Source organism: Tursiops truncatus, chromosome 3 (genome assembly GCF_011762595.2).
Source record: "Tursiops truncatus isolate mTurTru1 chromosome 3, mTurTru1.mat.Y, whole genome shotgun sequence".
Classification (NCBI taxonomy): Eukaryota; Metazoa; Chordata; class Mammalia; order Artiodactyla; family Delphinidae; genus Tursiops; species Tursiops truncatus.
This window is the reverse complement of record NC_047036.1, coordinates 136847520-136863257: the sequence shown is the minus strand read 5'-3', so window position 1 is coordinate 136863257 and position 15738 is coordinate 136847520.

Here is a 15738-nt window from a genome sequence, read left to right as displayed (position 1 = left end):
GCAGTCCACATCCTTATAAAAAGTAGGAAGTCCCTGAAGGATTTCATACAGGGCAGGAAATGATTAGATATAAATTCGATATTGGGATGGGAAGGTAGGTGGAACCCACCTAACACAGGGCTGAGAGGACAGGAGGGGAGGTGTGCTACAGGGTATAGGAAACACTGTGCTCAGAGGACAGAAAAAGCTGCTAACCAGACTATTAAAGATATCCATTTGCTGAACAAATGAAGGAAAAAATGGATTGGAAAGAGCCATAAAGGGGTGGAAATTTTTTGGGAGGCTGGAATAATGTGGTCAAGAGGAAAATGATGGTTACTTGAATTTTAGTTGTCCCAATGGGAGTAGAGACACACAAACCAAAGAGTCTAGAATTCTTTTCAGGGAACTGGTTGAGACTTGATGACCCATTGAATCCAGGAAGGTGATGAAGAGAGAAGAGCCAAGGAGAATATTCAAGTTTGCTGGCATGGCAGATGACACCTTCTATGAAGAAAAGAACAAGGGAAAATGTATAGAGAAGATTGTAAAACACGGTGCAAAACATATAGAGGTTCTTTTTCCTGTTGGCTTAGATTTGGCAGGGATTTTTGAGATGACTAAGTCCAACCCCATCATTTTATAGATGAGGAACATTCAAAGCATAAGTGACATTAAAAAGGTCTTGCAACTGATTAATGATAGAACTGAAACTAGACCCAGACTTCTTGATTCCTACACAGCCCAGCTCTTTGCTCTACGTTCTTGCTTCTCAAAGTGTGATCCGTGGTCCTTGAAGCATCAGTATCACAGGGGGTCTTGTGAAAAGCACAGATCTAAGGCCCACCCTAGATCTCCTGAATCTGAATCTGCATTTCCACAAGATTCCAGTGTAATTTGTATTCACATTAGAGTTAGAGTCTTACTTTTCTACATCACATCCCATTTTGTATGTAGAAATCCAAAGCTAAATCCACAAGAGATCATTCTTTAAGGCTGGAAGACAAATGCATTTATTTTCCTTTTTCTTTTACATAACCCAGAACAATAAATTTCCATCCTGCGTTAAGTAAAAATAGACATTCCTAATCAAACCAGAGGGCTGCTTTAACTCTTTTGAAAAGGAAAGGTTAAAAATCTCAGCCAATTTTCCTGTAATAGAGGATATAATTAAATGTAGCTATGAGCTCCAAATACAATCAACCTATTTTTAACAGCTTAAACTGTTCTTAAAGATAACACGGTTGATCTCTTAGATGTTGCTTGCTTTGTAAGTCATTCCTGACACCAATCTGATTAATTCTAGACAGACATCTTGTTCCCAGTTATTTGTAGGAGGAAAGAATATACTCTTTGCTCTCAAAGGCTGTGGATCCTCCCCAAAGATTCTCTGTTCTGCACAAGCTTTTAGGATATTTAAGCGATTTTCATATAAACTGGTTTATTGGCATTGAGATCAAACTTTGTAGACTTTCATTCTTCAATCTATACATAGGAGTAGAACAAGCTTTTGTTGTCTGTTTCTGTATCTTGGCTCCCCTGGTGTAATATTTCTTCCTTTTCCTTCCTTTAATAATTTCCCTTTTAAAATCTCTAATCCAGTCAATTTCTTCTAGTGCTCCAGTGTTGTGCCTGAAAGTAGCCAGGTCTCCATCAACCTGTAGCTCAGAGGTTGTATTTCCATGATACAGGAAGTCTCCTGAAACCAAAAGATAATATTATTTGTCTGGGTTCCCCAGAATCTGACACAGTGTGCTTTTACTCTACAAAGACTCTTGAAAACAAGTGACAAAAAGAAACCCAAACCAAACAAGCTTAAGCAATAAAGAGAGTTCATTAACTCACAAAACCAAAAAGTCCAAAATATGTTCTGACCTCATGAAAGGCTTGATTCAGTGGTTTAAACCCACTGAATTACCAAGGCCCAAGGCACTTCTCTTGGCAGCATAAAGGCTTCAGTAGTTCCAGGCTCCACATCTTCATATCACACCATCAGAGGGAGAAAGAGAGAATCTGTTTTAGTTGCTTCCATGGAAGACAGAGGAAGCCCAGTAGCTTCTTTTTGTTTTAAATTGGCTGTGATGTGCCTAACCTTGAAGCAACCTCGGTGTCAAGGGAGGTAGACTATGCTTATTTAAACTGAACCAGGACACTCTTGATGTCAGGGGATGGTGGTGGGGCCCACCCTTGCCACCTGGGAATGTGAACCAAAGAGGATATGGGTGCTGAAGAAAAATTTTAAAGTTATGCCAAGGAGAAGACCAGCAAACTAAAGACTTCTATTTGTTGAATAGAAATTTCTATTTGTTGAGTAAATGAATGAACAATTGAGTTCATATTGATTTTAGACGCCTTACCACAGAACCAAGTCTTCAAATACAGTCTAGGGAAGGTAAAGATTATTTCTTGGATAATTTCTAAGAGGGCAGAGCAGTATCAAAATCTTCTTGTCATTCAAAGAAAAATTATCCATATTTCTATATTTCTTCAGACCAATTTATCCTCTCCCGATCTCTGTTCCCTTCTACATGCATATCGTCATTTTCAAGAAAATATTTAACCCCTATTCTTCTGATCATAATGTGACTGAATCCTGCCACGCACTAATTTTGCTGTTATTCTGCGATTTGGAGTTTGTTCAAACTCTCAGCTCAAATCTAACCTCAAATGCCATTTAATTGTTAGCTTCCATTTCAAAGACCAAAAGTTGAATGTCAAAGGAGCATCTGCTTTGCTCTTTATTTGCCTTCAGCTTCTCTATCCCATGGCTGGACTCAGTGTTTTCTAGAATGAACGATGGACTCCCATCCCAGTCGTGTATCTGGTCTGGCAGGACATCAGTTCAACATGGATTGAAAGCACAGTCCAACAGAAATCCAATAACAATGGCTTGTCACCTTAGATTCATGACCCCTTCTCATTATTGCTATCTTTCTTTTAGTCAAATAATGGTTAAAACCTGCTCTTATTTAGTGTTCAAAAATAGCTTTTTGTTACTTGTCTGGAAAATATATCATTTATACCATTCTAAGGAACATGTACATCACAATTTGTGCATGAAGCTAAGTCCTCTTGATCTCTGGCTTGTTCTTATTTTTTTAAATTTATTTTCCTTCTAATTAGCTGCTGTTTCAGTGACAGTTATCAACCACTGTAAGTATATTCTTAGTACGGATATAAATGATTTAATTGTCAATATATGAAGTTTCATGCTCTGCTTCCTTCTTGGACCAATCCCAATAAACTATGAAAATCCAGTTTTAAAAATGACTATAGCATAACTAAGATCATGTTCTACATGACAGCACCAAAAGATTTTAGAAATTTTTAAAGCTGTGCAACTGGTCATTTACTCCAAAAATATTTTGACAAAGAATGGTAGATGCAGCCTCCTTAGACAACCACACAAGTTTCTCTCCACTCCTGGTTTAGACTCCATATATTGAAATATAACTTGCTATGCCATAGAAGAGAATCATTAGCTTTACAAAAATACTACAAAACATTCTATGGCCCTAAGAGGGCAAATTAAGGAGACGGATTGGGTTTATATCTCACTTCAGTGGTTTACTTGCTGAGGATGAGCATGTGGGCAGGTTGCATAGCCTCTATAACCTCAGTTTCTCTCAGAAATAAATGAGCTAAGCAGAAGAGCACTTAGTATGCACCTGGGACAGAGTAGGCACTCGGTAAATGCTGACTATCATTAACCCATGAATCCTTAGACACTCATCCTGAACCCTCCTAGGGTCATCATAGTTCATCTGCATGGGGGGTAGCAGAAAGGAACATATGGAGAAATAATTGGTTATTATAAAGTAAACGTTTTGAGAAAAATATCTTTAGAGTACAAAATTAGAACTACTGTCTTTTTAACATATCTGCCTGAAAAACATCTGGGTTTATATATCACATCTATATTGCAAGTATAGACCTGCCACATGTAAATAAAGTCTTATTGAAACACAGCCACACCCATTCATTTACCTTATTACCTTTGACTGCTTTCATGATGCAACAGTGGTCAAGTAGTTGCAACAGCGATTACCTGCCCTTCAAAGCCTAAAATATTCATTGTCAGTCCCTTGGCAGAAAAAGTTTGCCAACCCCTGGACCAGAATATCACTTAAGATCAACTTAAGGCAGACTAGAAGCATTCAATGGATTAGTGTAAATTATCTTCAAGATATATTTCAGCAGTCTTCTTTTAATGCCTCAGTATGCCTCAGTATGATTCTTAGGAGACAGAATCTAAAAGACAAAATATATTTACTTCACTTTGGCTTATAGCCACATATTATAACATCCTGAGTCCCCCTGAAAGCAGAACTGGAGACAAGTACTTGTGTGCAGGTAGTTTATTTGGGAAGTAATCCTAGAAAACAGCAGTGGGGGATTGGAAAGATTGAAATAAGGTATGAGAAAAAGGATGTGTTACCCAGCTGATCATTGCTATGGGAAACTGGGGCTTAATCCTGAAAAACCAACAAACAAAAAACCCCAAATTGCTGAGTAAATGCAAATACACTGTCCACCTGAGGGATGGAAGAAGAGAGCATTCATCCACCAGCTTCAGTCTTTCATTGGGAAAGTCCCCCATAGGGTATTAGTTCCCTTAAATTTCCAAATTTGCACATGCGCCAGTGCTAAAGAATTTCCTTATATATTCTCCAACTCAGCCACATAGAAAATCCAGGCTCAGAAACTGAGAAACACAGCACAGCTGTGGTGAGGTGGGTGAAGACTTATTGGGCTGCTCAGACGTGAAGTGAGTTGCATATAGCAGTGTCAGGAGCAGAACGCAGACCAAGAGGATCTGAGACAGTGCACAAGAGGTGTCCAGTATAGTACGTATTACTCATTGAGTGCTTAGGCTGTACACATCACTGAATGGGAAATCCTTTCTCCGCATTATCCCATTGACTTCGATACCAATACAATGAGCTGAATAGACTTCTTTAACCAGTTTTTATGGTTAAAGAAATTAATGAGGGAACTTAAGTTAGAGACACTAAATAGATAATAATAACCATAATAGTAGTTAATATTTATTTCCTGAATTTTTTGATAGGCTAGCCAGTACCACAGTCCCTTTACTTGAATTGATTCATTTAATTCACATAATAGACATCTGAGGTAGGGGAACTTGTTTGTATTTTATGGATGAGGACACCGGGGTTTAGAGAGGTTAAGCAACCTGCCTAAAGACACACAGCTAGTCAATGGCACAGGTATCCCTGGCTCCACAGTTTCTGCTCTTAAACATTTCCTTAATCTGCTCTACAAAATTTTTATAATTTCCTCTTGGCCAGACACAAATCTATCACTGCATACATTTTCTGTTAGAATTTTAGTGAGCATTTTAATGATTGCTGCACTCTGACTAGGCCAAACACTCAATCTAGATCAGTCAGTAAAAAGGTTGAAAACCCCAACATGTTTATCGTTTAATCAGTTATTTTAATCACTTGATATTGCTTAGCTGACTGGAGAATGGTGTACATCCCAACTAAATTATAATCAATAAGTATGCTGGAGTCTTAACCGAGTGCTTATCGGCTTTTATATTTTCATTACTTAGCTTCTAGGTGGTAAAAAGTGATCCGAGTCTATAAATAGTATTTAAAAGCACATTAGTACATTTTCAAGTGATTTTCATGGCACAGTGTACAATAGCTTTACACAGGCAAAAGGCAGTATCCCAGGATGGAAAGATAAATTAGGTCTCACAACAACCTGGGGCAATGAGAAAAGTCCTGAATCTAGAGTCAGAAGTCATGCGTTCATGATCCAACTCTGCCACACAGGTGGCCCAATGCAAGTCCTTTTGCCCCTCAAAGTCAATTCCCTTATGTTCACAAGGAGGTACAGTATACCTGCCAGACTATCATAAGGGTTGGATGAGATCATATACTTGAGAACACTGAGTAAACCCTAAATATGATAATAAACACAAAGGGTAGCTACCAGGATAGATGTCTATTTCAGCTGGGGGTTGTAGGAGCAGCTGAGCTGATGTCGCATGTGACTTTTGCTCCCTGTGAATACAATCAACTGATTATTTTCTGTCAAAAATGATGCTCCTACAGTAATAAATCAAAAAGCCTAAAAGGATAGAAATTTACAAACTGCCAGGGAATCTTTTCAGACCCTGGATGATCATGATTACTACTTATATCTCAGTAAGCCATTCGTCAGTAGCCTTGCTGCTTGTGAACATTAGCATTTTGGGCCAAGGAAATAACTAACAATATGTTTTAAACAAGACCCTTTTTTTTTCAGTCAAAGCACATAGCTTTGGGACAATTTTTGAAGTTTTCATAGAAATAAGTGTTTCAGTTAAATTAAATGAACGAACAAAATTTACACTAACTATAATTTCAATAGAGGACAAATGATTTATTGAATTGAATAATGATAAAAATTGCTGACTTTTATTAGTTGTTTACCACGCACCAGACATTTAGCTAAACATTTTTACTCTTTCCCATATTCTTGGAGAGTCTACCTTCTACCAGAAACTCATAAATCCCACAGAAGAATTGATTTCTGAGTTTTCCTCTGTACTGACAAAGTTATTCAAAGTCGTGTGAATAATATTTTTCCTTCTATTTCCAAGTAAAGTGTCCTGCTTAATGATTCTAGAACATGAGTCTGCTACATTTGAATTCACACTCACCCATGCCTGTGTAAGTGGGCAGCTGAGTTGAAACACACCTTGAGGTTTGTAACGACATGGATGAATCTGGAGGACATGATGCTAAGAGAGATAAGGCAGCCATAGAAGGACAAAACTGCTTGGTTCCACTTAAGGATGATGGTTACCACGGGCAAGGGGAGGGGGAATGGGGAGTTGTTGTGCAATTGGTATAAAGTCTCACTTATGCAAGATGAATTCGTTCTGGAGATCTGCTGTACAGCACAGTACCCATAGTGAACAATATGGGTATGATGAACATCTGTTGTATGATGAACTTAAAAATTTGTTAAGAGGGTAGGTCTCATGCTAAGTGTTCTTACCACAATAAACAAGCAAGGAACAAATCAACCTTGCTAGAGAACAGCAGTACCCAGATCCTGCATGACCAACTGAGTGAGGTAAAACTTCATCTCCCTTGCAAGAACGTCCTCTGGGATGCCTAGGCTTTCTTTATTCCCTGCCTCTGAAGCTTCAGAAGAAACGTTTCTTTCTGCCAAAGCTCCAGGACAAAGAGGAAATGACCTGCCTGTTCTGCAGCTCAGAGCAAGTGAGTGAGCTGCCAGGAGCCTGGAGGGAAGTGACGTTGGTTGAAGTAAATTTTTTTTTTTTTTTTTTTTTTTTTTTTGTACGCGGGCCTCTCACTGCTGTGGCCTCTCGCACCGCGGAGCACAAGCTCCGGACGCGCAGGCTCAGCGGCCATGGCTCACAGGCCCAGCCACTCCAAGGCATGTGGGATCCTCCCGGACCGGGGCACGAACCCGTGTCCCCTGCATCGGCAGGCAGACTCTCAACCACTGCGCCACATATGTGATGTTTTTGCAGGAAGGTACATGCTGACTCTGACACTGCTCCTGATTCTTTCGTCAAACTCCTCTTGTATCTCCCGCAGTTGGTGATTTAATTCCTCCTTTCATTTACAAGGATCTTTTGCAAGGTCCCTGGCCTCCTTCATTTTGTATTCTACTAGGTTTAGAGTGGAAGCCCCTGGTGATATGATCCTCCAGTGCGATCACTATGCTAACTGCTGGAACGTTTCTAATTGTCCCACCTCAGCATGCATACACACACACACACACACACACACACACACACACAGGGGAAGATACAACTGATAGCACATGGAAATACTCTAACAGATGTGTTGTTTTCTTTTTAATTTTGGTAAGAACACTTACTACGAGACGTACACTCTTAACAAAATTTTGAGTACAATACGATTTTGTTAGTTATAGAGACAGTGTTGTACAGCAGATCTGTAGAACATCGTCTTCTTGCATAGCAGAAATTTTATGCCTGCTGAATAATAATTCTCATTTCCCCTTCCCCTCAGTCCCTGGCAACCACAATCCTATGCTCTAATTCTGTGTTTGACTAGTTTAGATATCTCATATAAGTGGAATCATGCATTATTTGTGAAATATTATTCAGCCTTAAAATAGATATTTTTTAATTGGCACAGAGTTTGGGGCTTTATATTTTGTTGTTTTTTACTTTTAATTAATTTTACAAAATTTACAAAATTGAATATTTTACCAAAAAATGAGATTTCTGCCTTCTTTTGAAATACTGGTAGCTTTACAACAATGGTTCACATTCCAGCCTGGGGACAGCCCATGAGAGCTGAGAGGGGCCTGCCTTTATAGACTGGCTAGGTCGCTTTAATACACCACAGTCAGCTCCTGACCCACTTTCGTTACATTTCCTGGCTGGCCACTATAATATGAAAATTTAATCTTGGTTGACAAACTTCATTTTCACCTCCAGAAACTATATGTCTCTTTGTCTGAGTGATCAGCCTCCAAGAGAAAAGCAAAGTTACATGCCTGTGTGTCCCTTGCCAGGGACAAAAACTTTCTTATATCACCCAGACTGACTTAGGTCCCTACTGATAAAATATGAGGAACTAGAATGTACTAGAAGATAAGTTCCACGAGGACAAGGATTTCCATTTGTTTTCTTCACTACTGACCGTATCTGTAGGGCCTGAAACAGTGCCTACACATAGGAGGTACTCAATAAACACCTGTTGAACGACCAGATGAACCAAATGCATAAGATATCTGCACGTCTTCCAACTTCTGAGGTAGAAAAAGGATATTCTACTCATTTAATGATTGTGATCCTAAATCTTGGCTAAAGGATAAAACTAAAGGTCTAGACCATTTTATTTCTATGACAAGAGAGTTAGTGGTTAAAGCAATGCAGAGTTAAACAGCTTAAGTTCCAACTCTAGCTTTCTATGAACAGCTGTGTGACCTTGGACAGGTTACTTATCTTTTTTTGTACCTCAAAATCTCTATAAAATGGTATTTACCTCATAGCGCCGTGAGGTTAAATAAGATAATTTATACAAAGGATTTAGCAGAATATTTAGCACCAAGCCCATGCTTGTTAAATGTTAGATGTTAATGTTGTAACTGGAAGCTCATTTTAGAATAGAGGCTAATAACCCCAGTCTGGGAAGATCCCACACGCCGCGAAGCGGCTGGGCCCGTGAGCCATGGCTGCTGAGCCTGCGCGTCCGGAGCCTGTGCTCTGCAACGGGAGAGGCCACAACAGTGAGAGGCCCGCGTACCACAAAAAAAAAAAAAAAAAAAAAAGGCAGGTACTACCCATGATCTCTATATGGAATAACACAGATCCCAGGCTTTCTTTTGCTTCTTTTCTTATCACATTTGTAGAAATTATTCTTAGTTCCCTCAATTTGAGAAGTTCGATAGAGTTCTAAAAGATAAATTTGTTCCTGGATTTGTAAATTAGACAAAGCCAGGACCTCAGGCTGGCTCCCTCCCTCTGAGGCAGAATAATCTGCATCAGCACTTCCAGAATGATAATCAAGGAAGGAAATGTCACGCACTCCCATTGCTCTCTCTCCATGGTACTTATGCCTTTCAAAATAGCAGGCCCTTGTGACCGAGAGGTCATCTGGAAAGCTATCTTGGGAGCTCTTCAAACCCAGCCCTCTCCACGAGTTTCTTTATGACCCAGTGAGAGGAGGAAGCAAAGAAGGACATGTTGTTTGGAGTTGTTACAAGCACTGTTCCATCTGGACTGTCTCCATCCACGGATGGAAAATTCAGTTAGTCTCCAGTTTAAAGCTATTTCTCTAGGACTAATAAACAGTATTTCCTAAATTGTTAATATCACTAAACAGGAGGCATCTTAGAGGTCTTTCCAGCCAATACCCAGAGAAGGAAACCACTAAGTAGCATCTTAAGAGGGGATCTGGTTTTATGAACAAAAAAGGAGTTGATTCTATTTTCATTCAGATTATTAGCCTTTCACTCATGCATATATTTATTCACCCATTCAACAAATATATATTGAGTATCTAATTTATTCTTGGCCCTAGCCACATAGTATTGAACAACACAATGTATTTGTCAACATGGGACATATATATATATGTCACAAGTCCCCGTCTAATGCCTTTGGAGTCTGTACAGAATAATAATTAACAGTTTGAATTTCAGAGTCACATAGACCTGAGATAGAATCCCATGCTAGTTATATGGTCTTGGGGAAATTACTTAATTTCTCTAAGCAGCAGCTACTTTCTCAGTAAAATGAAGAAATTCATAGAACCTTTTTTTTTTTTTTTTTTGCGGTACGCGGGCCTCTCAGTGTTGTGGTCTCTCTCATTGCGGAGAACAGGCTCCGATGCGCAGGCTCAGCGGCCATGGCTCACGGGCCCAGCTGCTCCGCGGCATGTGGGATCTTCCCGAACTGTGGCACGAACCCGTGTCCCCTGCATTGGCAGGCGGACTCTTAACCACTGCGCCACCATGGAAGCCCTATCTTATACCTTGTTTTAAAGGTTAAGTGAGATAAAGCATGTAAACAGACTATCATCATGCCAGGGACATAGTAAGTGCTCAGTAAGCGTTACATATTATAATTATGGCAAGCATGACGCCTCTTGTAAATACACACTACTTGCTCATCCTCAGTTTTTCAGTAAGAGCTCACTCTAATGACAGATTTCATCCTTGCTCCCACGTACCTGTTCCTGCACAAGCATTGGTACATCTTTTAAAATTATCTGGTTATGAACAAAAAATAATGAAAGAAGGAACACCCATCTTTTGGAATCAGTAGAAGAGCAGTAGACCCAATTTATAAACTTGGCTTCATCAGTATTATCAAATAGCTATCAAAGTGTGAGCTAAAGTATTAAAATGATTGATTGGGGCTCCCTGGTGGTGCAGTGGTTGAGAGTCCGTCTGCCGATGCAGGGTACACGGGTTCGTTCCCCGGTCCGGGAAGAACCCACATGCCTTGGAGCGGCTGGGCCCGTGAGCCATGGCCGCTGAGCCTGCGCGTCCGGAACCTGTGCTCTGCTACGGGAGAGGCCAAGACAGTGAGAGGCCCGCGTACCGCAAAAAAAAAAAAAAAAAAGATTGATTGCTTTAAGAGTTTTCCATTTTTTAATTTTGGATAGATCTTGATAATAAACAAATCAAATAAAGTACATAACACTTAATAAGATAGGCACTAGCAATCATTAGAAAGACAAAATTATCTGTCTCTAAATAATACTTGTAATTCTCAAAATGTTGTCTCAGTGAAAATGATATTACTTTTACTCAAAAACTGAACAGTCTAGAATAAAAGAGTAATTTAAGGTAATCCTTAACTTACCAATTTCTAAATTATCCTTATAGATTCATTCATAATTAAAGGTATATACATAAAATTTTAATTACTATATTCATAAATGCTTACTTTTTTCTGAAGATCTTTTACCCATTTAATACCAAACTATGAATTGGGAAAAGATTAGTTTTAGAAATAACTTAAAAGTAGCCACCTATACTGTATAATTTTAGAGGCCAAAGAGGTTACACATATCATATTTCTCCCTTGCTTACCTGGAAGTTCAGTTAATTACTTTAATTAGTATTTTAACTCAAATTCTCATGAGGAAGGTAAACATTTAAGCTGTTATCAAGTGTTTATATTTTGACATGTATAAATTTATTAGCATGTTAATATGTAATTATATGTTCACTGACCAAGATTCAAACAGTACTGAGGATTGGAAAGAACACTGAAACTCTCATTCTTATTCCATGAAAAAAATAAACAATTGTCAAAGCTTCACATACACGGTTACACCTACACACATATATATTTTATATAAATGGCACCATATTCTACATACTGTTTTTATATGTATTTTTTAAACCAGCTGTGAATTTTGATGACCCTTCTGTGTTTGTGTGTGTAGGGTCACTATTTTAATAGCTGCATGATACCCATGTTTTATTTAACCATTCTCCTTAATGGTGAATATTCAGGTTATTTCCAATTATTTGCTATTGCAAAAAATGCTGAAATTAATGTTCTTGTATACATATATGTCTTTGTGTATATGGGTGAATATATTTTTAGGATAAATTCATATCTCCAGACATAAAATTACAATAATAATACTTAGTGCATTAAAATTTGATAGATATGTCAAATTGCCTTCCAAAAACATTTCATCAATGTAGAGCCCCACTGTGTATTTTAGGAATTCTGCAAGTGACAAAAAATCTTAATTAAAACTAATATAAATAAAAGGAGGTTTATTTTTCTCACAAAATAGTAAGTGTGGAGGCAGACAGCTACTGGCATTTGTTCAATAATATTATAGCTGCATATCTGTGCCATCCTTGGCCTTTCCCTTATGATAACAAGATGACAGCCATTGCTGCAGGTATCACATCTACATTCAAAACATAATGAAGCCGAGACAAAGAGGTACCTTCTACAACTCTACTTTCTTCTCAACAAACACTCACTTTCTCATAAACCTCCACCACAGACTTTTTCGTATATTTATTGATAGAACTCTGTTATATGACCACCATAGCTGCAAAGAAGGCTGGGAAATGACTGTTTACATTTTTGGTCTCTAAATTTAAGGTAAACAAGGGAGAAAGTGGCAGAAAATGGGTGTGGGTTAGCAAAATATCAGTGTTTATTAAACACACAAAAGTGTTTGAGAATTCCCATTTTATTGCATCCTTGCCAACACTAGAAAACTCAAGCTTCTTACCCATCTGTTGGGTTACTGAAAGATATATCTGATTTTTAAATTTTTCATTTACCTAATAATCTATGAGGTTGAGTGTCTTTTTTATTTTTATAAATTTTTATTTATTTTTGGCTGCGTTGGGTCTTTGTTGCTATGGGTGTGTTTTCTCTAGTTGCGGCGAGCAGGGGCTATTCTTGGTTGGGGTGTGCAGGCTTCTCATTGCAGTGGCTTCTCTTGTTGCGGAGCACGGGCTCTAGGCATGCAGGCTTCAATAATTGTGACACATGGGCTCAGTAGTTGTGACACACGGGCTTAGTTGCTCCACGGCATGTGGGATCTTCCTGGACCAGGGCTCGAACCCCGTCCCCTGCATTGGCAGTCAGATTCCCTGCGCCACCAGGGAAGCCCAACGTCTTTTTTATTTTTAAAAAAACGTTGGCCATTTGTTATTCTCGTCTATGAATTTTCAGTTTATATCAATTGTTCATGAATTGCTCATCTTATTATATTCCAGGAGTAGGTTAACATAGAGGGATATATAATGGATATAAGTCATGAGAAAATGATAACCAAACAGGAAGAACCGTGAACTGGAAAGTAGGACACTGAATATAAACCTCAAGAACTTCCTTTTTTTTAAGTCCATCATTATATTAAAGAATAATTGCTGTCCTTGGCAACCCCACAGCTTCAGAGGGTCGGAAGCGTTGTATAGTTAAAGTATTATTCTAAGATTCTGTGATAAAACTAGGTCAGGTGTTCCATACTTAGCTAATATTCAGAATTACCTATGGATTATGCCCACTTACTCAATGTTCCCTAATTCCAAAGATTATGAATCAGTAGGTTTCTTTTTTTCTTTTTCCCCAGCAAGGGCCACAGTAGATTCCAATGTTTAGCAAGTTGGTACAGGCAAATCACCAGCCTAGATGGGAGGTAATTTCTATCCATGGTGCTGAAAGTAAATATCTTTGTAGAGAAGAAAAAAGAAAATGCAGGGAACGAAATTCCAACAAAACTCATACTTCACGATAGAAATAACTACTTGTTCTATAATCAAAAGGACAAACAGATTACAATGTAAATAAACTAAGTGTGTTAATTTCATAGGTTTACCAAGTATTAATTAGCAAAATAAAAGCATCAGATATTATTCCCTATTTAGAAGAAAAATTTAATTAATTTGATCTCTAGCATAACTGAATGTCCAGTGCAATTTTCCTGTTTTAAGTGAAAAAAATTTTGCTTTATTTACTACCTTGAGGGAGAGTCTGAGTGATGTTTTAAAAACTAAAAATTCCTATATTCATCTTTGGGAAAATTCAATGTGGATAGTAAGAGATTTATTGACCTAATCTGCCTTACTTTTTATCTCATACCTCATAATAAAAATTAACTTTCCCCAAATTACCTAAGGACTTTTGGTGGGAAAATATCTATGTAGCTACAGCAGTTGTCTTAGTTCAACAGTGTGCAGAATTTAAGGGTATAGACTCTGGAATCAGACTGCTTGAGTAGAAACTCTAACTCCAGTACTTACTATCTATGTGATCTTAGGTAAAACTATTATCCTCTCTGTGTCTCAGGTTCTTTTTATGCATAGTGGAAGTAGTAATAGTATATGTCACATAGAGTTATTATGCATGTTTAATGACTGAATACATGTAAATGTCTCTGTGCCTGTTATATAGTAAGCATTAAGCAATTTAGCATTAACTACATGTTTCCTACTAAGCACCACAGATAACCATTAACAAGTTATTAATCACATGCCTCTATATAGCATCCCCCTATGTACATAAAGGAAAAACACATAAGATATGTCTCAATTATAATACAATTTTTGTAGTCTTTGAGACTAGAATATAGATCTATTAAGCAAGGTTGTATGCCACTGTTGTATACCACTAATGCTTACCACAATAATTTTATCAGTTATCTATTTCTACAAAACAAAATATATATGGGTGAAATGGAAAAGAGGAAGTTGTTTGGTCTGTTCTTTTAGTGTATTATGAAAAAATCTTATTTAGTTTTGATCTTATGAGTTTTCTGTGTAGAGATATATTAGGGGTGAGTTTTCAGATGAGGAAACTAAGACAGAGAGAGGATAACCTGTTACCTCTCCCGGCCACTTCATAGAAAACTCCCCTTCATAGAATTCTGTCCCAAACTGTTGGGCATCACAGTGAAAGATTCTTAGCTGTTTAGAAGAGAAGTGACAAAAAAAAATGTATTGGAGAGATTAGAGAAAGCAGATGGGTCGTTAAGGAAGCAGTCTGCCCATTTCATGATTTGACTTGAGCCCACTCTGCCTTTTAGCATAAAGGATTACTGATTGGGAGGAAACTAGGCATCTCCTTTAACACAAAGCCTAGGCTTTTGCAGACTAATTAATGAGTCAATGTAACCCAGCCAAATTTATAAAGTAACTAGTTCAATACCATTGATCAACAAACACTTGTCCGCAAGTGTCCTAGCTCTGAAGGGATAGTGCACAAAAACAGCAGATATTGTAAACAGAAGTGCAAACAAATCTGTTTGGATTATTTTCAGATAAGTCAGATAGGTACGTTTGGAATTATAAACCTCAATAGCCCAGGAACGTAGATGCGGGAAGGATTGCTTTGCTGCACACAATTCATCTTCACTGAATTATGTCCTTTCTCTTCACCCACCATACATTTCCTCACCCCATCCCACCTCCACTGTAATTTCACTTTTTTGCCTGTCTATTTACTCTCAGAGCCTGATATCATCTAACTTATCAAACTAGAAAAGTGTATAAGCAGAGGGTCTCTCCTCAGAGACTCAAAAAAAGACAAAGCAATATATTAGAAATTTGGGGTATCAAACTACTGGTGTCAGCCTCAGAGACGTGAAGCCTTAACATTTGCAAGGGAATCGGAAAGATTAGATGTTTGTTGATAAAAACTTCATCTTCATGTCCTACATAAGAATTGGCTTTTCTTAGAATAAGCTGGCTCTCATGAACTCAGATATTGAGACAACTCAGTGTGGGGAAAGGGGTTGC